This window comes from Sciurus carolinensis, chromosome 13, assembly GCF_902686445.1.
Source record: "Sciurus carolinensis chromosome 13, mSciCar1.2, whole genome shotgun sequence".
NCBI lineage: Eukaryota > Metazoa > Chordata > Mammalia > Rodentia > Sciuridae > Sciurus > Sciurus carolinensis.
In genome coordinates, this window is record NC_062225.1 from 30,832,622 (window position 1) to 30,860,165 (window position 27,544).

The window sequence follows — 27,544 nt, forward strand, 5'->3', positions numbered from 1 at the left end:
TAACATGTTTTGAAAATGATTTGCTAATATTTTATTAAGAATTTTTGCATCTATGTTCATCAAAGATATTGCCCTTAAGTTTTCTTTTCTTGATATGTCTTTGTCTGCTTATGATATCTGGCTTTATAAAATAAATTTATCAGAGTTTCCTCCCTTTTCACTTCATGGAATAATTTGAGGAAGATTGTTAGTACTTCTTCCTTAAAAGTTCTGGTAGAACTTGCTGAGAATTCATCTAGTCCTGCACTTTTCATTTTTGGAAGTCTTTAATAGCTGCTTCAGTTAGATTACTCGATATTGACCTGTTTGAGATTTTCGTATCTTTATGGTTCAATTTCTGTAGGTCATATGTCTTTAGGAATTTGTCAATATCATCAAGATTTTATGACTTATTAGAATATAAATTTTCAAAATAGTTTCTAAAAGTCCTCTGGATTTCTCTTATCTCAGTTTCTTTTGGTTAATTTGGCTAAGGGTTTATTAATCTTGTTTATCCTTTTCAAAAAACCAACCTGTTTCATTGATCCTTTGTATTGTTTTTTATTCTCAATTTCATTGATTTCAGCCCCAATTTAATAATATTCTGTCTTCAACTGATTTGGGTATTAGTTTATTCTTCTTTATCTAGAGCTATGAAGTGTAATGTTAGATTATTTATTTTATAGCTTTCTATTTTTTTAATGTATGAACTCAATGCTATAAACTTTCATCTTAGAACTACCTTCATACTGTCCTAGAGATTTAATTTGTATCACTCCTCTCACTTGTTTCTAAGAATGTGTTTATTTCTTTCTTATTTTTTCTGCTATCTATTCATTATTCAAAAGTATATTATTTAATCTTCAGGAGTTAGAGAATTTTCTGTTTTCATCTTGTCATTGATTTCAATTTCATTTAATTATGATCTGATTGGATACAAGGAATTATCTCATTGTTTTTTGTACTTGCTAAGTTTTTTTTGTAACCTAAATATGATCTACTTTAGAAAATGTTTCATGTGCAACTAAGAAGAAATTGAATTCAGTCTTTGATGAATGCAATATTCTATAGATGTCTGTTAGGTCCATTTGATTAATAATACTTCTTAGTTCTGAAGAATCTTTACTTAGTTTTTGTCTGCATGAGCTATGCAGTGGTAAGAGAGTTGTGTTGAAATCACCCAGCATTACTGTATGGTGGTCTATATATTCTTAATGCTAAAAAGAATATATATTATGTATATCTCTCTCTATATATATATATATCCATTCCATTGAGGCATAAATATTTAAAATCATTATATCTTCTTGTTATATGAGTTCATTAACCAATATGCAGTGACCTTTTTGTCTTTTCTGATTAATTGTGGCTTGGAGTCCATATGAGAGTAGGTACCACTACTGGTTTATGACTTCCATTTACATAGCATGTCTTTTCCCATAATTTCAACTTCACTCTGTGGATGACTCTGTGTTTAAGATGAGTGTCTTGCAAACAACATATGGTTGATTTTGTTTTAATCCAATCTTCCAATCCATGTCTTTTGACTGAAGAGTTTAGATCTTTTACACTTAATGTAAATATGGAGAGATGATTTTTGTTTCCTGCCATTTTGATTTATTTCTAATGCTTAATTCAAATTGATTCTCCTTTAATTGATTAATCTTATACAATTCATCCCCATACTGGTTTTCATTTTTATTTTTCATTTCTTCTTCATGAAATATTTCATTGAATATGTTTTGTAGTGCAGGATTTGTGGGCATGAATTCTTTTAGTTTATATTTATTATGGAAGGTTATTTCATCTTCAATTCTGCAGGATAATTTTGTTAGGTATAATAATTTTGTTTGGCACCCATTTTCTTTTAGAGCTTGATACATATTGTTTCAAACATTCCTGACTTTTAGGGTATGGGTTCAAAGATCAGTTGAGATCTGAAATTATTTACAGACAAGTTTAAATATGACAAGTTGTTTTACACTCACAGCTATTAAAATTCTATTCTTACTCTTAAATTAGGAATTTGACTATAATGTGATTCAAATAAGATTTTTTTTTAAATTCTATTTGGAGTTCCAGATGCTTCTTGTATTTGAATATCTATAAGATATAAGATTTGGAAAATATCAAATTAATTTTTCATTGAAAAGATTGTACACCCCTTCAGTTTGTATTCAGAGTCTTCATCTACTCCACTGATTCTTAAATTTGATCTCTTGTTGCTATCACATATATCTTGAACATTTTGGTCATTCATTGTCTCTTAAAATCTTTGGTTTATGGTCAATTTTATTCTTGTGTGTGTGTGTGTGTGTGTGTGTGTGTGTGTGTCAGAAATTATTTATTAGAAAATCTTTAATCTTAACTAGTGAAACACATTATATAAGAACTACCATGCATTAAAAGTGACTGGAGGATATAGGCTTGTTTACACAGTGGTTTTTATACAACAATGTATAAAAAGCAGTTTCTGCAGTGAGTTGTGCTCTGTGCTCCTCAACATCCTACTGATGGCTGTGGTTATCCATTTTATAGATAGGGAAATTGAGGCACCGAGGTAAGGTTGAGCCAATTATCGTAGGGTACAATAGTTAGGAATTGCCCTTCTCTGACTGACCCAGGTGCAAGATGATAGGAGAGAAGCTGATTGGGCTGTGGGGAAAGGGGGTCAGTCTTGAGCTGGAAGAGGAGATCTATTTGGTGTCATCCCAACCTCGGAGTGGGGGAAGGGAATGGGAAGACCATGGCATAAACAGGGAATGTGGAAGTGTAGAAAGGGAAAGCCTTTGGAAGAGGCAGCTATCTTACCATCTTGGGAGGAGGGTGGAGTAAGACTGGCACTGCTGTGAGCAAGTGCTGACCCAAACCTAGTCAGAAACTTCACTGAAGTATTACTTGTGGGCAGTCGGTGTGGTCTTCCAGCCAGCTGCCCGGAACTCAGTGATCTCTAGTAGCAGCAGGTAGGCCAGGGAGCTGAGGCCTATTGGTAGCATGAAGCCATCCTGGAACAGAACAAGGAGCTCATCCATGCACTGCCCATTCATCTTCTCCAGCTGCTCCCCAACCCGGTACAGCTGCAGCACCAAGCAGTCCACCTCCTCCTCCTTGCTCAGACTGTCAGACTGGGCCAACTGGAAGAGGCAATCATAGACGGGTTTCACCAGGGCCATCATGGGCATGTTGTTCACCTTTGAGTGCTGTCTTCAGCAACTGCTGGGTCTCTGCATCAAAAGATTGGATTTTATACTCCTCTCTTCTGGCCTCCCCCATGACCATTCAGCCCCAGCAGCTCTTGAGTGGCCTGGGATTAATGACAGCACCTGCCAGGCCGGCACCACACTCGCGTTCCCTGGGGACTCCAGCGGCCACGGAGCGCATGCCCATCCCTCAATTTTATTTTTAAGATTAAGCCCTTTCCTTCAAGGTCTGAATATATGTCTTTAAAAGTGGTCTAATCTATTAGTGATGTTTCCTATTGAAACCTTAATTTGTTGATTATTTTATTTCTAGGATTTCCTTTTTTTTTCAGAATCTCTGTTTATTGAAATGATCATGTACTTTCTGTATTTTCTAAGTTTATTTATTATGTCTTCTTTACATCATTGAAACTATGAACTTTCTAAATATTTTCTTGGACATTTCCTCCATTGTGCTGCTGTTCATGGGCTCAGTTGTTAAAGTGTTGTTGGCTGATTGGGTTGGTTTACTCCATTGATTTTTCATACCACTTGTGTGTCTAGCCATCTATTGGGATGATTATTCTTGCTTCTTGTTTTATGTAAGGGACTATGTAGTGAGCTTCTTTCTCTTAAGAACCAAGAGCTAGGCATATATCTAGGTATTAATATTTTCACTCAATGTGTGACCTCTGCTATTCCCAGAATCAGCATCACTTTGAGATTAGTCATTGAACTCCATTTACTACCATCAATTCAGAGCGAATCACTTATTAGTCAACTTTATGAAAAACAAGAATCTTGTTGATACGGTTCTCCATCGTTCCTCTAATCCAGGTATATACTTGTGATAAAAGTTCTGGAATAGGTTCAAATTTAGTCACTAAATATGGTGAAATTGCTATAACATTATATTGGACTGAAGTGGGAAGGAAGAAAAATTGGGCAAGGGAGAAAAAGATAGAAAAGAATAATACACACTGAAGTAAAAAGGTGAAAAAGATGGTTGGGGTATATTTGAGGCAATTGCAGTTAATGTAAGAAGGAGAAGGATTAGAGGTACAAGTATAAACCAGAGCTAGGAAAAAGATACCAGAACTCTCCTTTAAATAGCATCACTCATTACATGTTTTTATAGCTAAATTTGTTAACTCTTGTTCTTTTAGTTTTACACTATGTCACGGCATCAACTGAAAAATATCTCAATATATGAGTCAGGCCATAACCAGTAATGAAGAGAGATTCTTCAATAAATACTACTTCAAGAAAGACAAATATAGAAATTATTACATTAAATCATGTAATTTTTAATGGCAGACAGGCTATTAAATGTGCTTTTCACTTCTGGATCATCAATCTATCATGTGAAAATGAAAAGAATTTATTTAATATATGCTATATTGAGAAAAACTGGGGAATAATATTGACCAGACTATATTGTTTATATTTTGTGCATGTATACATATGTGACAACAAATCCCACCATTCTGTACAAATATAATGCACTAATAAAAATATATGGAAAAAACAGTATCTGCTATATTGACTAACTTCTCTGTACAATAAAAGAAAAAATACATAAGAATCTTGAAGGATAGAAAGATGAGCACCAGTGGAAAATAGGGGAATGAATACTTGTTCAGAGAAGGAAAACAAAACAGAAGCAAACATTTTCCTAGGAATATCAGAGGTATAAATTATTATTATTAATATTTAGAAAAAGTATATGTTAGGAATAAGGAACAGATGAGGAAGAGTAGGTTTGGGAAATACGATGAATTAAGTGATGAGTTCATTAAATTTGAAATACCTAAGGATAATTTAGGGATGCTTTTCACTTGAAAAGACAGGTATAAAATTTGGTAGTGAAGTCCAGGATAAAAAACATCTTAGAATCCCTTCACATATTGAAGACAACTGAAGTTTTAAAAGGAATGGAACCTACAGAAGGCTGAAGTAAAACTTTCAGCATGCTACGCTTTAAGGCAGAGATCACCCTTAATGTAAATTAATACATAGGTCATGTGACCTCAGCCCTGATTCTATGAGTCTGACACTCAGGGATAAACTACTGCCATGTGCAAATTAAATAGATTAATTCTGGGAATAGTTCTTAGACATTTGATCCAATGATGGGCTTGAGCTTGACTTTCTCAAACAGGATTCCTTTGTATTGTGATAGTCCAAATTTGTAAATTTGTGGTAAATTTGTGAAACAATGAGTTACTTATTCTCATCTAGATTGTTATGACATTCTTTCCCATACTACTTTACTAATATGATTCACTTCCAATACTATTTATTTTCAATATCTATTCAGTCTCATCTGAAAACACAGGTCTGTTTTTCTTTAAAACCTCGAACAATACTGCAGGTCCCAATCTGTGTGACCAGTCTTCTACCCTACTATTCTCTCCACACTGCTCTCAGTTCTCTGCTTTCCATCAGCTCTGAATTGCCCTCCTGAGTCTCTCTTTTTCGCTTCAATCCATTGAAATTCTAGACATGAGTTAAAGTTCAAAAACAAATGTTATCCTGTCCTCCCCACAATTTAATTGCTTCCTGGTCTCTGTCATTATGAGCCTTTTGCAGAACTTACTCCACTGCAGAGTATGTAATCACTAGGTGTCTGTTAGAGGTTGACCTGTTCAGAAGACATATATTTTATTTATTTTTGTGTCCTCATTATCTGTTATGACATGATGAGAGTACATAATACATAAGATTATCTAGTTACATTGAGTGATATTGAATGTAGCTAAAAGGTCTCTCATTGATTACTATTGGTTTGAACACTCATGTTGGACACATTAGTGTTAAGTCAACTTTCCTTGTATTTCTGCTGTCCCCATTTTAGTGCTTGTCATAAGTAAAGTTCAGGGAGTCTTTTACTAGTTTTCACAGTGGACTATATTTAAGAACTATGGAGTAACATTCCCACCAACTAGGACACCAAAACTTAGTTCTTGGTCAAAATTTCATGTGATAAAAGGCATGAGAAAAAAAAAATATATATATATATAAATACATATAAATATATACATATATAATTTTAAAAGCAGCAAGTTCATGTTAAATAAAATATTCTTTATTCTGGAGTTTTTATGAAACTTACCCTAAGAGAGACAAATATAATATCTGTTCTCAAATCCCTCAACATATTAAAATGAGGAAAATAGGAGAGGAGATTGGTATCTAGAGACGACATGAGTACTGAGAAGTGACAGCCCCGCAGCAAGAAAAAACCAGTGCTCTGGGACAATTTATAGTAAGATAAAATAGTCCCATAAACCTCAATAGCTCCTGGGATTGTCACTGTGTTAATGTGGCACAGACCAATAATAAATGTTTGTGTTTGGTGATGAGACATCTAAATAAGATAAATTATACTTCTGGGGAAAATGACAGCTTGAAGGCAAGCATTTAAATCCTGTCTTTCCCAAACACTGACTGGTAGAGAAAAAGGAAAATACTAAAACAGATAAACCCTTAGAGGGTGCTTAAAAACTAAAGCATGAAAGGATAGAGAGTGGATTATTAACAGGTAGGGGTTGCAATGGGATAAAACAAGTAACTTCTAATATTCTGTAGCATGGTAGGATAACAATGGTTGACAATTAATGGAATGGTTCATAATATTTAGGTTTTTTTAATGTTTCCAAGACAGAGAAATGATAAATATCTGAGGTGATAGATATGCCAATTACCATTACACATTGTATACATGCGTTGAAATGTCACAACTGCATCCCACAAATATCTACAACTACTGTGTCATTTAAAAATAAAAATATAGTAAACAAATAAAAACTCTTAAGCATGATTCCATGTACCATGTATACTTTAAGCCTTTTCAGAATCAATGAGACCAAATGGAAGACGATATTAAAATGACTCCCAGCATCCAACTGTGATATGAGTTTTTCACTTAATAGGAAGTCAATAAAGAAGACCATGATCAAGTTGCACTACAATCACTAATTTTAGATATCAGGGTGAGTCATCGCATAAATGGAGACCTTGTATTTTGGATCTCATTGTTGAAAAATCAGTAGTATTTGAAAACCCTAGGACAAATCTAGCTCTATCAAATGGAATAAAGCTGATTTCTTTCTAGCTATAAAAATCATCATCATCATCATCATCATCCTATTATAAATGGAGTTTGAAATCTATATCAAAAAAGTAAAGGCTGAAGAGGAAGAAAGAGGAAAATGAGGAAGAGTAGTAGCAGAGGGAGGAAGATGCAAAATGTGATTCAGCAGCCTCAGGGAACAAAGGGAAATTGCCCAGACAAAGGGTCCTGCTGGGTATTTTTGCAGACTTAGCTAAGACCTCACACTTCAGAGAACATGAATAGAGACTTTTTAAGATCAAACATTGTGATGTGGAACAAATAGTAGACCCAAGACTATTAGGGACACATTCTTTTTATGGTCAATCAAAATTACCTCCAAATTTAAGGAGTGATTAATGCTGCACTCCTAAAACATCGAGTATTGGAAAATGCAAATAATGAGCAATTTATACATTTATAGCTGTATTAAAGGGTATAATATTACTTTAAAATATTGATATAGCAAATGACAAAGATCTAAATTTTATATGCAAAATGGTTATGATGATTCTTTGGACAAATTATTTTATAAAAATAATACTATAAATTATAGCTTTCCACTGCAAATGCTTTAGGGATGTGGCATCTGTTTGATACTGAAATAAGGAAAAATCAGTATTCATGAAATGATATCATTTCTGAAAGTATAATGCTAGAACAAAGAAGTCTGTGTAACCGTATTAATAAATATGTCTGGACAATGATTTTAATTTATATTATTCATTTATTTATTTTATAAATAAAAAATTTGTAAATTTATAAATAAATTTATAAAAATTTATTTTATAAATCTCATACTGGAGACTGAAGTCATGGTACAATACCACTGAGCTGCATTACCAATTTTTTTTAATTTCTTATTTTGAGACAGGGTCTCACTAGTTTGCCCAAACCAGTCACAAACTCTAAATCCTCCTGCCTCAGCCTCCTTAGTTACTGGAATATGGGTGTGTGCCACTGTGTCCGGTCTTTAATTTATTTCAAAATAATTAATAATTTCCACATGAAACAGGAGTAAGGGATGATAATACTATGCCAAAATGGTCCACAGTTATTTTCCTATAATGGTGCCATGAGGAAATTTAAAGTAGGTGGGTAAGAACACAGGGTAAAGTGCTCTAACTTCAAAACAGTAAAAACTCTCTTCAGTGACAGCATTCTCGTGTCTTTAAAAAAATCAATCTTGTGAGCTGGGGATAACTGAAGAATACAAGCAAGATAAGTCGGTATTTTTATTTTATTATATTATGTTTACCCTTCCCTAAAGCACATAACAAATCAACAATCTTCTTTAAGGAAAAATAAAAAGGCACAGCTTACTTTTTACCATAGCAAAGTTAGGGCACATGGATTTTCTTGATTAGGACAAGGAAATTCAATTAACATTAAGTATTCAAAATAGTCAATATGGTCATGTGTTACTACCTGGTAGAAAATCATCTTTGATCAGCTGTACATTCCTCGCCAAGAGTTCAGAATTCCTTTAACTTCTTTCAAAAAAAGCAAGAAGGATTTTGAATGCAGTTCAGTGACAAAGCCCTTGCTTAGCATGTACCAGGTCCTGGGTTTGATACCCAGAGCAAAAAAAAAGTAAAACAAAATGAAAACCCAGTATGAAGATGATTTAAAGATAAAGTAAGGGAACAAATAATTTCCCTCATTCACTCATGTTCTGAATAGAGCTTTAATTGCTGAAGTTCAAACATCAGAGGGCAACAAAGTTATCACAGAAATACACAGGAGAATTTTCATCATGATTTAGAAGAAAAGGAGATATTTAAAAAGTAGTGGTTAGCAAACAAAGAAACAGTAGAGAACAATGAAGATTCATACAAAGAGATATTGAAGAAATATCTGGGAGAAATTTTTCAAAATTCAAATTTTAAAATTTAAGACTGAACCATTAGACCAGATAAATGACCTCCCTTTACAGTCAATATTATACTTCAATGCAATTTTGTATTGTCATGTGCTCAATGTAGCCATATTTTCATATTTTGATGGACACTACTGATATTTTCTACTTAGATATCTTCTCTATTTTCTACTTAGCTCTTCACTCATGATCTTTATTTAACCTGCTGCTAAAATAATTTTCCACCTAACTTATCCAATTATTCTGAAGCCTACATGAGAGTTCACATTTTTTTAATCCAGAATACTTCTGAAAACACAATGAATTAATTTAAAAACAACTTTCTACTATAATTCCTCATTTACCAGTCATTAGTTTTGAGACATAAGGTAAATTACTATACCTACTATACCACTGTAAGCCTACACTTCTTTATCTCTGTAGCTTGTATATTAATAGTATCCATCTGACAGCTTTGTTAGGGGAAGTAAATCATGATGAATGTGAACCCATGCTGTGGTACCTGCAGGAGTCCACAAGATTGGAGATTCAGGTTTTAAGTACTTGTGAGGCACCTGGGTAGGTGCATGCCTGTAATCCCAGAGATTTCAGAGACCCAGACAGGAGGATTGTAAACTCAAGGTCAGTCTTGGAAACTTGTGGGACCTTGTCTCAAAATGAAAAAGAGATGGAAATGTAGCTTAGTTGTAGAGAACCCCTGGGATCAAACCCTAGTACCAAATGGAAAAAAAAAAAAAAAAAAAAATTTACTCAGTAATATCTCTTTTCTCCTTTTCTGTGTTTCTCTCTCTGTCTCTAAACACAGACACACTCACTCACACACACACACACACACACATTATTACACATAAGAAAAATTAAAAATATGTTGAATTTAATAATAATAAAAATATTATAATATTGACACAGGGAAAATAGAGAATTAACTCCAATGCAAAGAGAATAAATGAAGAAATAAAAGTAACAGCAGAAATCACTACAACTTGGGCTGGGGAGATAGCTCAGTTGGTAGAGAGTTTGCCTCGCAAACACAAGGCCCTGGGATCAATCCCCAGCACTGAAAAAAAAAAGAAAGAAAGAAAGAAAGAAAGAAATCACTAGGACTTTATGAAAAAAGTTACAAAAAAGTTACTGAAAGTGAAACTTCTTTGATCACAATAATAAATCATTAATGATAATAAAACACTATCAAAAATTTTAAAAATAAACATATAAGAGCCTAATTACCCGTATCAATAATGAGAGATGAAATTTCTTAGATCTTAAAGATGTTAGAAAGTAAATAATTAAAAACTAGTAATGTATTTGTTGGCATCAGACCTGCTATTTTGCTGCCACCCTTATTCTGCTCCCCCACACCACTTTACAGCCCAGATCGTTAGCCCGAGAACCTCCTTGCCAACAATTGGTCCATTATTATTAGCCCACAAAATTCCACTGCTTAAGAATAGCTCCCCTGCCATTTTCTCTGTCCTCCTGGCTTTCACTCTCTCTCTTGTGCACACTCTCTCTCTCATCCTGCAGGGAGACAATCTGCCTGTCCACTTAATAAACTCTCTTGCGTGAGTTCCCACATCCAGAGTGGTTTCTGGATGCTTTCATTGATGCCGTAACTCGGATGGGCTCTTCCACTGCCTCTTAGGCAAGTGGAACCCCATCTGATGTCCCAGTGCCCCGGACACGGCCTCACTTTTCATTCGCCCAGACACTCTGTTCTGTATCCATCACTTGCCTTCAGATTGGTGAGTTCCCTAGGCAAATTCCCCTAGGCCAACTTAAACACTCCTGTGCTGACCTAAGAAGTGACCATTGAGTGTCTGGGGCCCTTGAGGCTGTTGAGGAGTCAGGGTACCCCCAGCCAAGAATTTTATAGTTATGGCTGGCCCCCTTAGTTAGTCTTATCTGATGGGTGGGTTCCTGACCTTTATGGTGGAGATTCCCTCTCGGGATTGAGGCTCCTTTTCTCAATTTTCCTCTCGAAATTCCCGGCACCAGGTCCTCAACCCTCTCAGCTTTTGCCTGGCACACACTGATGTTTGGGTAATGACCCCATCACTGTGCTGCCTTCTCGTTTTCAGGCAATTAGTCTAACCTCGGGACGCCGCGGGCATACTTGGCTGTTTATCAGTCTCCACCATAGGATCTGGGTCCTCCGTTCCAGCAGATTCACCCCAGGGTGTCTACTAGACAATCTTACCTGACCCCCAGCCTAGATAATCAATCCATAAAGGCCACATAATGGCACACAGCTTCTATGAGTGAGAAAGCACATGGAAAGGGAGTCCTTATCTTCAAGTCTTTTCTTTCTTGTGCTTCTTTGCTCTTCCTGCAAAAACCTGCTTTTGACTTCTTCTCTCCCTCTTAATCCCTCCTCTTCCTCCAACTTCAACTCAGCTAACAAACCACCCCGATACATGTCCGCTGTGACAGAGGCCCCTCCAGCCCCTGCTCCTCCTTCTCCTTTGTCCTGTTCTGTTTCTGCTTCTGTTCCCCTGCCCAGCCCACCCAGTCCTCCTGCCACGAGGTCCCAAGTACATATACTAGTCCCCCTAGGGGAGATGGCCAGTGTGGAGGGAGTAACCAGCCCAACAGTCAGTGGCATGTCACAGTAAGGAGTATGATACAGCAGCCCCATTCCTCAAAAGTAGTGGGAGATAATGTTTCACAACTTTCTGCATCCAAACCTGAATTGATTACTAACCAGGAAAAAGGGTTAAAATGCCCTAGGCATCAAGTTTCTGCTAGAACCTGTGTTCTCAGCTCCTTTCAGATTTCAGTCAAGGCTTACATTGAAATGTAAATAGAGGAAGCCAGAAGGCTCAGTGGGAGACCAGTCTCAAACCCAAGAAAAAAAAAAAAAGCAAAAAGTTTTACCTGAACTCCAGCAAAGGAAATTATATGATGCTTTATCAAAACAATTAATGGTCATATCATTTTTCCAGGATCTTGTTTTTTTTCCTTAAATTCTATATTTTTTGGGCTCATGACTCTTTTTGATCAGTTCTATTTTTTATTCAACAAGAGTTTTTGAACATCTGTTACATTGCAATAGAGATTCACCTATAAAGTTACAAGGCCTTTGATTTTGTGTTATGTGTATATTGTGTTGTCTGACATCATGTTGTTTGTATGTGCATCTAAATATCATGTACATGATATCAAAAATTGAAAATTCAAATTTAAAAAATGGATCCAGATACTTTTAATTCACATGATTTAAAAAGGTTCAGTTTAAATCAGGTAAACTAACAAAAGTAAAATATCTTTGAAAATAACTCACAAGTCTCTAGGTGGTCAAACTAATAAAATGTTGATATTTATAAAATGTCTAACATCAATTTTTTTCTAGGATTTTCTTCAGCAGAAAAGAGACAGCAAATACTGTTTAGTACACTTGTCTGATATCTTGTTTTTTTTAAGAATGAGTGAATTAGAGTTGACATGTATGGGATTACTCAAATGTGTTTGTTAGAGACATCTGATTAATTTACAAAGTTAAAATGCTAATTATTAAATAACATCAAGTACTCTTTAACTCCTTAAATTCCATGGGGTAACATACTTAAACATTATTGTTGTTTTCATAGGTTGGTAAATATAAAGGGTTTAAAATTGCTTTGTGTCATCACTAAATTAAAAACAAGGTTACTAATAGTTAAGTCCTACCAGGTACAATTCTATATACAAAATGTTCCAAAAATTTCAACTGTTTCAATTCGAGTTTTGTAAATACAAAATATTTAATCTTACTAAAATGGAGTAATTTATCTAAATACAGAAATTTCACAAGAGTTGTTTCAGAATGTGAACAAAAAGGGGGTCAACAGATAGGAAAGAGAAAATTAATGGTTCTAGATATGGAAATATATTTAGTGAAGAACAAAATGTTTCTGGTAAGAAAGTGCTTATGTGATAAAATATATGAGGGTCTAAGTAAGTGCTAAATTCTGTGTAAGTAAAGGGCAAATTTCAACAAGTTTGTGAGTAACTAAGTTGGTTATATGTATGTGAGACAATCAGTTAAAGCTATTTAAGGTTTTTTCCTAAAGGCAAATACTAATGTACTGATATAAACCAAAGTTTAATCTATATGTTAAAATGACAAGGATTTCTTAGAAACACTAATTTACTCTTAACATTATGTCTGTTAAGTTTTATTCTTTAGAACAATTAGTCTTAAAAGTTGAGGTTTATAAAATTAAGGCTAAACAACTGTTAGAGTATTGTAATACATAACAGAGTCTAAATTTTTCTTTAAAAACTAAATTTGGCCTCCTGCTTATGGGACATTATCCTCGTGTTCACCTTTGGACCTTGCATAATCAATAAGCTTACCCATTTCCTGAAAAGCCAGGCTAAGTCTGTGCAGCTCTTGGTGGTCCAACAGCATAATACCGCCCTTCATAATGATGATTGGGAGCCCTATAGGATCATGGATCACTCATATCAGGACACTGGGGTTTAAGTGTCTCTCCCTTAAGCCCTGCTCCTCCTGAGGGGCTCGCCTGCAGTGCTAAGGTTGTAATCAATGACGGGTAAGATTCTCAGAGGAGGACAACCTAAGACAGGCACACCTTCGAGTAAGGCGGACCCCCAAACTGCTAGGGTGATGTTCCATGAAAACAAAAAAGGGGGATATGCTGGGACTAATGACACATTAACTAACTCAGGCTGACTCCTTACTCCCTGGCGAGTGAGCAAGATCAAGGCCTCAAAGGCGGTTTCAAAAGTTAATGACAATAAATCGGACCACCGTCAGGGATTGGTTAACAACAGTTCTACGAACGTGATCAGCTCCTACTTGCCATATAGTCCTATGGGACTCTCACCTGTGTGAACCCGCCCCCCCCCACACTGTGCCTTGCTGTCCTTTAAGCTGATTGGTTCCTGCCTAGCCTCCACCCTACATAAAAGCTGTGTGACTTCCTCAATAAACGAGTTCCTGCTATGAAAAAAAAAAAAAAAAAACTAAATTTGTTAATATAAAAGTATCAAGGTAATTGTGGAATGGTCACTCTTTGTATATTAAATGTGTTCATATTTTCCAGGTATACAAGTCTTTAAAGCAGGAAATTTATCAAGCTGCTATTCTCCAAATTAAACTTGTCTGTATTGGTAATTTTAAACTTATAAAGAGTAAATTTTATTGGGGATTTATTTCTATCATTTAATGTTCTATTATAGGACCTATTTTCAATAGGGTATATGTAAAATTTGTTACTTTTACACTGAGATAAAAAATTTTTAAATGTGAATGTATTTCTAAAAGTTAGTGAGAACCTGATTTGTTTAAAGGTTAATATTGTGAAACAAAAAGCATTTTGCAACTTTGCCACACAAATGGAAAGTTAAAAGTTCTCTCAGCCTTTCTTTGATTCATGTTTTAGATATAATGTTAAATTGTGTTAAAGTTCATATGGACTCAGGAAACAGTATATGTAAACTTCTTAAAATGATATTTAAGAAAAAAGCAAATGTCAGCATCAGAATTAGAACACTTCACTTAAGATTTGTAAAGAGCTACGCCTTACCAGAGATAAGGCTCTACCTCCCACCTTATTGCAAGTTAGAGTGGCTCCAAAATAAGCCAGACTTTAGCTTATTAAAAGTTATAGTCAAAAGATTGGTTCTTGTTGTAAAAGTACTGTGATCTCAAACAGGGGATATAACGTTCAGCCAAAATTCAAGATAGCTGAATATATTTTTACTCTTGCTAATTTCATTTTGTAAGACTGTTACCTGTTAATGTTTTGCAGAAGTAGCTGCTTCAAGAACACACAACCTAGGTAACTTGTGATAATAAGCCATCACCAATAAGACATATAATATAGACCCCAATTAGATAAAAGGGGGTAAATAACTGTAAATTCATAAACATTAAAGTTAAAGTCCAGTACTCTTACGTTATGACTGGCGAGACTGGTTTGCTGGATGTTTAAGATAAAGTTTAAGATCAAAATTAACACAAAAGAGCCAAGAAGACCAGTTTTGGCTCTTGCCCTCTGAGTCAGCCTGAACCCAGGGAATGGGAGAGCTTCTCTAAGGAGCTTTGCACTCTGGGTCACATGACTTCCCGATCAGGGAGATTAATGAGACCACTAAAGGATGAAAAGCCAATCAGTGCACCTGCTGCAAAGAGGAGGGTTATTGAAAAAGGGAGACATCCCTGATGCTTCCAAAGGAAGTCACCTCATCAAGGAGACTCTACCTAGCAAATGGCACTAAAGGAGCTAAGAAGCTGCTCTCAAGTTTTCCATGAGTAACTCCTGTGGGAACTCAGCTGACCCTTAACAACAGATAAGAACAAGGTCAATTTGACCAGCTTGATCTTGAACACCTAGGAAAACAGTTAAAACTAAAACATAACCATTCCTGGGCATTTAAAAGAAGAAACAATAGTTAAACATAACTTAAGATGTACACTTATATTAGCCCCTAGAATAAGTGAAACTGGAGGCTACTAAAGAGATTCTTAGGCAGGAGTGCCTGCTAACCATCAAGAGAAACTGCCAGAGTCAGAAATTCTGGGTTGTTTTAACATCTACAGATCTTCCTATACAGGACCATGCCTGCTAAATTGCCTACAGAAGGTCCTACAAGATCAGATACACAAGTTCCAGAGCTGGCAGACACAAGTTCACCAACCAATTGGCCAATCAACTGCTTCTCCTTCAAGACTACCAGGCCCTGACACCCAAAACCGAGACCTATGATTCACTACTGACACCTCTGGCTCCAAAAAAAATCTGCTCCCACCTAAAGCCCTCCCTAATCCTCTTTTTTTACAGGAATGAGACTTTTCGCCCCTAACCAGCAGGAAGAAGCTACAGAAAAAAGACCATCATCCCACCCCCAGTGTCTATAAAAACAAAAAGGGAGGAATGTTGGCATCAGACCTGATATTTTGCTACTACCATTCTTCTGCTCCCCCACACCACTTTACAGCCCAGATCATTAGCCCGAGAACTTCTTCGCCAACCATTGGTTCATTGTTATTAGCTCACAAAATTCCACTGCTTAATAGCTCCCTCACCCTTTTCTCTTCTCCTTCTGTCTTTCACTCTTTCTCTTGTGCACACTCTCTCTCTCACCCTGCAGGGAGATACTCTGCCTGTCCACTTAATAAACTCTCTTGCATGAGTTCCCACGTCCAGAGTGGTTTCTGGGTGCTTTCAGTATTTATGTCAATTAATTTTGATACCTTAGATGAAATTAACAAATTTCTTAAAATGCATCAACTTCCACAGTTCACTCACTGAGAATTTGTTAACTTGTATAACACCATCTATTAAAAAATTGAGTTGATGTTTTAAGACTTCCAGACTCAGATGGCTTCATTGTTAAATGTTATCATTTTAGAAAGAAGTAATAAAAATTCTGCAATTCTGTACAGACTCTCTTTAAAAATTAAAAAAGGAGAAAAATTTCTCAACTTATTTTTTGAAATTAGTATTAAACCCCTGTTTCTGTTTGTTTGTTTGTTTTGTTTTTTGTTTTGTTTTGTTTTCTTTTTCCTCAGTACTGGGGATTGAACCCAGAATGGCTATACCACATACCACAGAACCATAACCCTAGACCATTTTTTGTTTTGAAACAAGGTCTCATACCATGGCTCAGACTCAGAAATTCTTAATGAAATATTAGCAAATCATATTTAGTAGTATATAAAGAATATAATACTTGAAGATCATATTGGATTATCCCAGGAACACAAGGTTGATTCAATATCTCAATTCATTCAAAGCAAATTATATCAACATATTTATGAAGAAAAATCATATAAACTTCTCAATAGATGCAAAAGAATGTTGGTAAAATCCCCCAACCACTTATGATAAAGACTCTTTCACCAACATAGGAATAAAAAAAATCCACATATTTATACAAAGACTAACAAAAAACATATATAATATTTAATGATAATATAATATTTAATGATATATAATATTTAATGATCTTCCTATGATCAAATATAGTGTGTCATCATTTGTATTCAACATCACACTGGTAAACTAATTTTGCAAGGAGGCGAAATGTTTCAGAAAAGATATATAGGTAAGGAAAAAACAAATAAAATTATATTTTTAGTTGTCATCTTAATGTAGACCAGGAAAATTACAGAGACAGACTGCTACTGAAATTAATAAGTGAATTTATCCAGGGACTGGGCACAGTGGCACATGCCTATAATCCCAGCAGCTTGGCAGGCTGAGGCAGGAGAATCATGAGTTCAAAGCCATCCTCAGCAACTTAGCAAGGACCTAAGCAATTTAACAAGACCCTGTCTCTAAACAAATATATAAAAAGGGCTGGGGATGTAGGTCAGTGGTTAAATGCCCCAGGGTTCAATCTCTGGTACAAAGATAAAGAAAAAAAAAAGACGTGAATAAAGGAATCATAAATTGGAAGCTACTAGTTGTTTCTAAGTGGATCTATAGATCAAAGGCAAAAGGAAGAACTTCAAGTATGAAAAATTGTTTCTCAAAAAAAAAGTCAAGAGCTTATACCACCTGACTTACAAAAATACTAAAAAAAGATGAGATGATATGGAATTGGCACAAAAATGGACATGTGGATCAATATATCACAACCACGTATAAAATATATAAAAATTGTGACTTATTTGGAAAATCTTTTCTCATCATTAATATAATTTTCTTCTGACTTGTAGTAGCTGTGTTATTGTTCTTCTTGGATATTCTGAATATATATACTTACTAAGATAATTGGAAGTTGTTTTAGATCAACATTTTAATCCTTTTTAATTTCCTAAATGTGTTGACTAGCACTTCTGATATAATGTTCAATGAGAACTACAGTTTTCTACATCCTTCTTTTCATATTTTACTTTAGTGAGAATGTTTCTATTATTTTGCCATTAATAAAACATTGTAAAACAATATTACCATTTTATGGAATTATGTGAACATATATATGTGTATATGTGTGTGTGTGTGTGTGTGTGTGTATGTGTGTGTGTTGATAATGTTAGGAAATATCCTTTGTCTCTCTTTTATGAACTTTCAAGAATTGAAAACAGTTATTGTTACAATTAATCAGAAATGTTTCTAGATACCAAAAAAAATAACTTTTTCAAAATGTATTACTATGGTAAGTTAAATTTCTTAAATTTGAGGTACTTTTGCATTATTGGAACAAAAAAAAATGGTCTCAGATTCTTCCTTTAATTTACCCCCACAAATTTAATTACTAGTATTTTAGATTCTTATATTAGAGATTGGTCTACAGTTTTTATTTTGCAATTAACATAAGGTTGAGTTAGCAAGACAATATGTGCTTCATAATTATTTCCTTTTAATTCTATGTCTAAGCCCAGGTTAAAATTAGTGGGAATTATCTATTCTCCATTCAATCATCAAACTTTTCTATATTGTGTTCACTTATTTTCATAGAATTGAGAGTTTGGGCTCTTGGACATTTTTTTTTTTTTAATTCAAAAATTCATCTGTTTCCATTTTTTCTCTGGATTTTTTTTTAATTATCATTCTCTCCAGGTTGTCAAATTCTTTTGCAACAGTTGAGAAAATTCTTCTATTGACTGCTTGCTCCTATCTATTCATATTTACTTATTTTATTATTCTATATATTCCTACCCACTTGTCTTGCAAGACTAAATTAGTGCTTTATCAACCTATTCTGGGTTGGATGTGAGGTGTCCCCCAAAAGTTCATGTGTGAAACAAAGCAAGAAGTTTTAGAGGATTGGAGTATGAGAGCCTTAACACAATCAATGAAATAATCATCTGATGGGATTAACTGAGTGGTGAATGAAGGCAGGTGGGATGTGACCTTGAGGCGTGGCTTTGGGGTATACATTTTGTATCTGGAGAGTGGAGTCTCTCTGCTTTCTGATCATTTTCTGAGCTGCTTCCTTTAGCCACACTTTTCTCCCATGATGTTCTGCCTCACTTGGAGCCCCTAGGAATGAAGCTGGCTGTCTGTAGACCAGAGACCTCTGAAACCATGAACCCGCAAATAAACTTTTCCTCCTCAAAGTTGTTCTTGTCAGGTCTTTTAGTCACAGTATTGTAAAGCTGACTATAACACAACCTATCAGATATTACACAGTTCACCTTTTTGATTTTAATTCTATATTTTTCTTTTATTTTTTTTGTCTGTCCTTATATAATGTTTACCTTCAATTTTTGCTACTCTTTTCTAAATATTCAGTCAAGTGCTTATTTCAGATGTCTTTATTCTCTCATGTTTATTAAGATGAGTAACTGAAACTATGAATATTCTTTTAATCATAGATTGAAACACATCCCTTAGTTACAAATACAATATTTAAATTTTGCCCCATTTTACTAAACTAAAAATTGTTTTAGAGAGAAGTTTTCTAAATACATTTGAAATCTAGGTAGAATGATCATTTTGTTTGATCATTTTGTTATTAATTTCTAAATTTAAAATATGGATTTCTGAGAATGTCTATAGTAGTTCTATTTTTAAATTGTATATCCACTACAAGTATGAATATACAATTTTAATGTGGTGTATAGTTATATTATTATTATTATAATTATGTGATACTACAATTATTACCTTAGAATATTTCATCCGTAAGTCTCTAAAAGTAACGTGATATGTTGTCTATCACTCAAACACATACTGAAATTTTAACTGACAGCTTCATTTATTTGAGTTGACTTTTTGTTATATAAAAGAAGCAATTAACACTATACTTTCAGGGATCATTCTATATAGTATGTTACTTTCTCTGGTAAGTGGAAGATGATACATAACTGGGGGAGGCAAAAATGGAGGAAGGATGGATTGTGTAGAGGAAAATGAGAGGTGAGGAGAGGGCAGGGGGAAGGAAAGATAATGGAATGAGACAAACATCATCACCCTATGTACATGTATGATTACACAAACCGTGTGACTCTACTTTGTGTACAATCAGAGAAATGAAAGTTTCTATACAATGAATCAAAAAATAATTTAAAAAATAAATAAATAAATAAATAAAAAGAAGCAATTATTTTTAAAAAACTAGGAACTTATAAAAGGTCTTACTTAAAGTTACACCTTAAAATTCCCGAACAATGCTCACACAAAGCCAAACTCCAACTATGTTTGGAATAAGAAAGAAGCAAAGTCACTCTTCCAAGTAAGGAAAAAAAAAAAAAAAAAGACTAAACATTCCTCTGATGACTAACATGATTGACTACTACTTCATTTGCAGCAAGAACTTTCATTAAACATTAATCCTCCCATCTCCTAGATTTAATGTGTTTTGATTGCCTATCATCAGATGGCCCCTATTTCCTGACAGTGTCCATTTAGATTCCACTCCGCTTGCCTTCCTTAATCCATACTCAGAACCATCTAGCAGAGAACCATCTCCTACCTGAACAGCAACTCATTAAACTTTATGTGAAAGTAAATGCAATTAATGAAATAAACAAACACATGTTTTAAATACAAAAATGAACAGAGGTTACTCATAAAAAGGGACACTTATACACTTCTACTGGAACTATCAATGGAAATAAACTTTTCTCAAGATATTTGCCAATATTTAAAGAAAAAAAGAAAAATGTCCAAAATATTTTGATCACAACTCCACTCATACAAATTCTTCCAAAATAAATCATAACAATGTAACAAGGATTTTTACTTTTTTTATATTTTAAAATACGTTCTATTTCCAACAGTAGAGAAATAATTAATGAATTATGATGCATTTGTTATTGGGAAAACCATTTGATAATTTATGCTTATGTAAAAGCAAACGAGATCACATGGAAATTTCTTCCTAATATACATTATACTCTGCAGGTCACAAAATAATGTGCATAAGATCCCATTTCTGGAAAAAAAAAAAAAAACTCAAAAACATCTTATATGTTTGCATAAGAAAAAAGAAACCTGGAAAAATATATACCAAACTATTAGACTAGTTAAGATAGGGAAGTAGTAATTATAATTATTTTAACTTTTTCCTGTGTACTTTTCTGTGTTCTCTTTTCCCACAAAAACCATGACCTATATTTTTAATATGAAATACTCGCATGAACTCACACACACGCACACACACACATGAAATGCAATTGTAAAATGAGATTTCATCATGTTCAGTTCAGCATATTACTGATTAACTTGCCTGAGATTGAACACAGGTAAAGCTGTCAATGTTCTTCATTGAGAGATGATGGCCTGTGTCTATTACCTGACCTACTTGAAATTCTTTCTCAATAGACACAGTAAAACATTGAACAACTTGCATTCAGTCGTTATTTAGAGTTTGGAGCATTGTTTTTCTGTTTCCTGAACTGCAGCATTGGGGTAGAAGATAATTTATACTATTATACTATTACCATGTAACCTATGAATTTATTGCTAAATTAAATCAAATGAGTTCATTGCAGGGGTCCAGCCCTAGCAGGGGTGGGGGGGGGTCCTTGGTGGATGGTAGGGGTCAGCTCGGTGGAGAAACAGCACACATAGACGTCAAATGTTCTGAAGCTGAATCTGTCTATATTTTTTCTGCCGGTCTTTTTATAGGTATTTTTCTTTAGTAATGATTATATCATTTTTGGTTAGTTTAAAATAAGAAAAACCTTCAAAAGTACAATCTATGCTTCTTCTCAAAGTACACATTCTCTCTGTATGTCAGTCCAGACCAAAACAATCTTATTTCCCAGCTAGATTAAAACCACCTTATCTCCCAGCTAAACTGAAACAAACTTGTCTCCCAGTTAAACTGAGGGCACCATGATCTGCCAGCCTTTAACCTTCAGAACAAACACGTTACTAGATTTTCTGAGAAATCACCCCCACCATGAACTCCAGTGTTTAACAGTGAAAAGTTTTTACTATTATTAAAGGGCAAAGAAATCAACTTACAGTTAATATTTAATCTATTTTAATTTCACATAATGGCAGACTACAATCTTATTCTGATTCTTAAAGAATTAGACTAAACATAGGAAAAGCACAAATTATATTTATGACTAACCTAAATGTTTTTATTATGTAAAGTATCTCTAGAATCAACTATTGAAACTAAGAAAGCAACAAAGGCTAAACACTGCATCCAAGCTCAGAGGAATGCCTCTTTATCCATCTATTATTATACTAAAGCAATCACAGGCTCCTTTTAACTTGAACACAGCTACAATTGTTTATTTTCATATATTTTATCTATGAACCACTGCCAAATTTTTATTGTGCACTATTTTGTGTTCCAATACAGTAAAACTTTCCCAATGTTTTTCCAATAAGTTTCTAAATGATCTATTGATTATTAATATTAATAAACAACTACACCTGGAGACATGCCATGCCTATGGCCTCCAAGAGGGAGGACAATCAGCAGAACTGTGTCCAGTGTTGAGTCCTTTATTCCAACAGACCGTGTCAAGTGTCAGATCCTCTATTCCAACAGACCATGTCAAGTGTTGAAGTGGCAGGAAATGGACGCAGCAGTTCATGTCAACCCACGATAAGTCTTCATTATTTTTGTTTAGCATTAAAGCATTGTACCAGTGTGGTATTGTTTCATATCTCGTACATAAAATGTTGCATATTCCTAGTAGAATAAAATCATATCTTGAAAAATATATATCCCTTCAAATTGATAGGATTCTAAGTTGACATGGAAACCAAATTTGGCATCTCATTGTTACTTGAAACAGTCACAGATGTCTTTTAACGCAGCACTGTGTATTTCCGTTTGGGAATTCCATTGCTGAGATCACTTTTATGAATAATTAAAAATAAATCTGTGATGCCTGTAATTATAATAACTCACACCTGGCTTTAAAACAGAACTAACCTCCCTAGAAAGATAAAAACTTAACCATGTGATAGACGAGAGATTAGGAAAATGACCTAGCCCTTTCCTCTAAACTTTAAAAAAAAAAAAAAAAGTAGCACTTTTGTGTGATACATTTAATGAATTGTTTCACACAATTCATGGCTTCTGAAATTTACATATATCATGAATAATTATTTTGGGAAAGCAGTCTTTCAATAATTGTGTTGAGAAATGTAGATTGTATTACCAGGAAAAACTATTTTTAATTGTGCAAAAATATAATGCTAGATATTTGCAAGGGGATCCATCTGCAAATATTTATACATCAGTGCATAGAGAAGCAGCTTCGTGGACATTTTTCTAAATTTCTGTTTCAGGCTAGGTAGCAACATTGAACAATGTGCTTCCATTCGAATACACCTTCCATGGAATTAGGTTTTATTCCACATCATGCAGTTTGGCTTTACAGTGGGAAATTAACTTACCACAAGAGGATTTTTAAATAAGAACTGAAATAGTCATAAAGAATAAATTATTAAATAAAGGATGGCATTTTAGGAGCATTTTATTAAGAATATATTTAAAAAGTGAAGAAAAATCCATCAATAAAAATGATATGGCCCTATTTAAAATGGAAATTCTCTGATATTTAACATATGTAACACCATTATATGTATTACATTTTACATCAAAAAGTATATATACTATATGGGGACCACAGATAATCTTAATGTACTATTTATTTCAAATTGCTGAAAGAAGAGGTTTTTAATGTTCTCACCACAAAAATAAATTCTCAAGGTAATGGATGTTAATCAGTTTGAATCTTCTTATAGTACACCTATAGGTCAAAATATCACACCATAACCCAAAAATGTATACAAATATCATTTGTTAATTTAAAAACATTAATTTTAAAAAGGAGTAGTGGAAAGAAACTGCACTATGAATCAGAATACTTATATTTAAGTTCCAGCCCAACAAAAATAATTCTTATAATTTTAGATAATTTTCCTGAACTTTATTCAGTTTTCCATTCATAAAATTAAAGTATTACATTGAATGACTTCTAGTGTCCTTTCTTGTATTATGTTTCTGAAATCTGAAAATCTTATCTCCCCAACAATTATTTAATTCCTTACAAAATGTTAATTTTGTGGTCCACTAATGTACCTAAAATCATCTTATTTGTTGCTATAGATGTCCTCTGTAATAGTCTGATAAATCTGAACTCTTATTTTCAAAGATTTCAGTTACTGAAGCAGTGAATAACCCAACATACTTGAAGGTAATGATAAAATATCATAATTAAATGAGTTGTGACTGCTTAATGCATTCATGACATGATTTTTAAGAAGTTAACTTCATAACCAATCTATGAAACTTGTGAGAGTTTTCATAATTGTTTCTGTAAATTTGGTATTTCAATAAATATTTACTATTTGTAGCTTTTTTTCTACTCTGGGGCACACAATAAACAGATATAAGAGATGAAATGTGGAAATTAGTAGTCAAATGTGTGGTTGAATTATTTTTATTATGTAACTTCCATGGGTATGTTAACCTCTTTACTTCAGTATCTCTTCAATAATGTGGGTAAAATTATAACTTTATCATATGACATGTGGAAAGCTAAAAGGGGGAAATTTTAAATTCTGATTCCAAAAGCTGACATATGCTAGACCTTAAATAAATTCTGTTTTCTATAACGATTATGCCTCTCTCATGAGATTAAGTTCCTTCTACCAATTGATATACTTAATGTTTATGATATATTTCAAATTCCCAGAAAGGAAGGTTTATATTTAGTTCACTTTCAACCCCCTATCACATATAAAGCTCTACCTAAGGATTTGTTGAATATACATTTCTAAAAACCATATTCCTGCATATTATTCATGAATCAGGGAATGAAACAATGAAGGTATGTAGTTCTTCCCTTAAGAAGACTTATTTGATTAGTCCATTTACTGATAGAATAGTTCATCAAAAGTGATTAGTAATCAATCATATTAAGGCACAATTTTAATATTAAAACAATTCAGGAGAAAAGTAACTTTGACTACTAAGTTTCATATTGTGTTAGTTTTTCATCACTGTGACCAAAATACCTGGTCACTGCAAAGAGGAAAGATTTACTTTGTTTCATGGTTTCAGAGGATTCAGTGTATGGTGAATGGCTCCGCGTTACCATTGGTCTGCGGTGAGGCAGAATATCATGGTAGAATGACTTGGCAGAGGAGAGTTGCTCATCTTAGCTGGGTAGCAGGGAGAGAAAGAGAGAGAGAGGAACTAAGGAGAAGATAAATCATTACACCCCCAGTATCCTACCCTCTCCAGTTAGGTACCCCTTCCCAGTAACCCTGTAGCTATGAATGGATTAATCCTTCAAATGATCAGAGACCTCATGATCTCACTACTACCTAAAAGCCCCATCTCTGAACCTTGTTGCATTGGGGACTGTTCTTTCAACACATGAGCTTGGGGTGACATTCTGAAGCTAAACACTAACACACATTAACCAACTGTGTTACTTGAAGTTCTTCAATTCACTAATCAGCAAAATGGTTACAGTGATATTAACCCAGAAACATGATATGAGGGGGAAATGAATTAATGCACATGAAATAACAGACACATAACTGAGGTTTCAGCCAAATCCTGCAAAGCACTCAGAGAGCTGAAATGTTTGACCCTTGATCCTACTTATCCAAATTAACTAAATACCCATGCACTCATCCATACACATACAATATTTTAAAAACTGTTTTGGGGTGTATTCTTATTTGTGTCTTCGTAGGAAAAGCAAGAAAAGTCCCAGCAGCAAGGTGCCCCAGGAAAGAAATAACTGCATCATTTTTCAAACCTGCAGAAAGCCAAGAGGTAATATTATCATTAATAATAATAGCTAAGATTTATTAAGTATTCACTCCCTGCCAGGAACTACTCTAAATGCTTGGAATGTAACTTCTCCTTTAATGTTCACAACTGCACCATGAATACTTTTAAGCATCCTTATTTCAACAGACAAGAAACAAGGTACTAATTAAGAAGAAAAGGCTAGAATCACACTCAGAGTCTATGTCCAAACTCTGTGCTATATAGTCCAGCTTTGAAATGAAGCACAGTAGAGCACAGGGAAATAATATCCAGTAAGCTTATATACAAAGGACATTTATAAGCCTAAAATCTGAAGCATAGAATTGAATTACTAGAATTGGTAGACTCTTAAAAGCCAATCAGAAATGAAAACCACAAAGGAACTCATGCTGGATGAATTTCTACTTTAATCTGCTGTGGTGTCTGATAACATCTCTCCCTGCACCTCTGTGCCTCCCCACTGTCTTGTGAGAGAACAAGTATTTCAGAACCCTCATAGATGCCAGTGCAGAAAATGCCAAAGACCCTTATAGGTAAGAGATCTAAAGTCACTGGTTCCTAAGTAAACCCTGTTACCTGACAGGGACCACCACTTCAATTCTAGGAGTAGCCACTTAGTGTGTGCTTTACACACTCTGCTGTCTACACCATATCTTAACTGATAGAATGTGTCTTTTTTTTTTTTTTTTTTTTTTTGGAGAGTACCAGGGATTGAACTCAGGTGCACTCAATCTTTGAGCCACATCCCCAGTCCTATTTTGTATTTTATTTAGAGACAGGGTCTCACCGAGTAGCTTAGCATCTTGCTTTTGCTGAGGCTAACTTTGAACTCAAGATCCTCCCACCTCAGCCTCCCAAGTTGCTGAGATTACAAGTGTGAGTCACTGCACATGGCAGAATGTGTCTTTTTTTGGACAGGTTACAGACCCAGTGGGTTCTCAAATTCCAAAGCTGTATACACTGTGCCCAAACTCAATAATCACAAAGTCACTACAGTGCCTAGTTGGAAAAAAAAGATAAAAGAAAAGCCACAACATTGTAAAACAAACTGATACTCCAAGACACATCTTTGCAAGAATCCTACTTACTCAGACAATCCCATAAAAGAGGTAGAGATCTCTGATCCACCAGATGCAAAATTCTCAAAATAGGAACACAAGAAATATGAAAAACAATGTAGAATGACACCTCTAAAAATCAAAACTTTCTAGCAATAGATTCAAAAGAAATCAAAATGAACCAAATGTCTGATAAAGAATTAAAGTTTTTTTTTTTTTTAATTTAGTGAACTCCAAGAAGATAGAGTTAAAGGAAATTAGGAACACATTTCAGGATATGAATGACAAATTCAATAAAGAAGTAGTGATTTCGAAAATGAACGAAATACAAATCTTGGAAATAAAGAGTTCAATAAGTGAAATAAAAAATTCACTTGAAAACATCAACAACAAACTAGATCAAGTTGAAGAAAGAATATCTGAACTTGAAGATAGGACTTTTGAAATAAAATACTCAGACAAAAAAAAAAAAAAAAAAAACAGGAAAAAATAGAAAACAATGAAAAGAGCATTCAAGATCTTTTGGATTCAAATAAATGATCTATCCCCTTCGTCATTAGAATATCCAAAGCCAAAAACAAAAGACGTAGGAAACTTACTCATTGAAATAAGAGCAGCAAACCAGTCCTATAGTGGGAAAGATATAAACATTATATAGAAGAGGTTTATA

The 27,544-nt window shown here is 34.2% G+C and overlaps 1 pseudogene; it reads right to left on the minus strand.

Moving 5' to 3' along the window:
• Window positions 1-2,849: 2,849 nt before the first annotated feature.
• On the minus strand, window positions 2,850-3,252 carry LOC124962776 (MIF4G domain-containing protein-like; annotated as a pseudogene).
• Window positions 3,253-27,544: the final 24,292 nt, after the last annotated feature.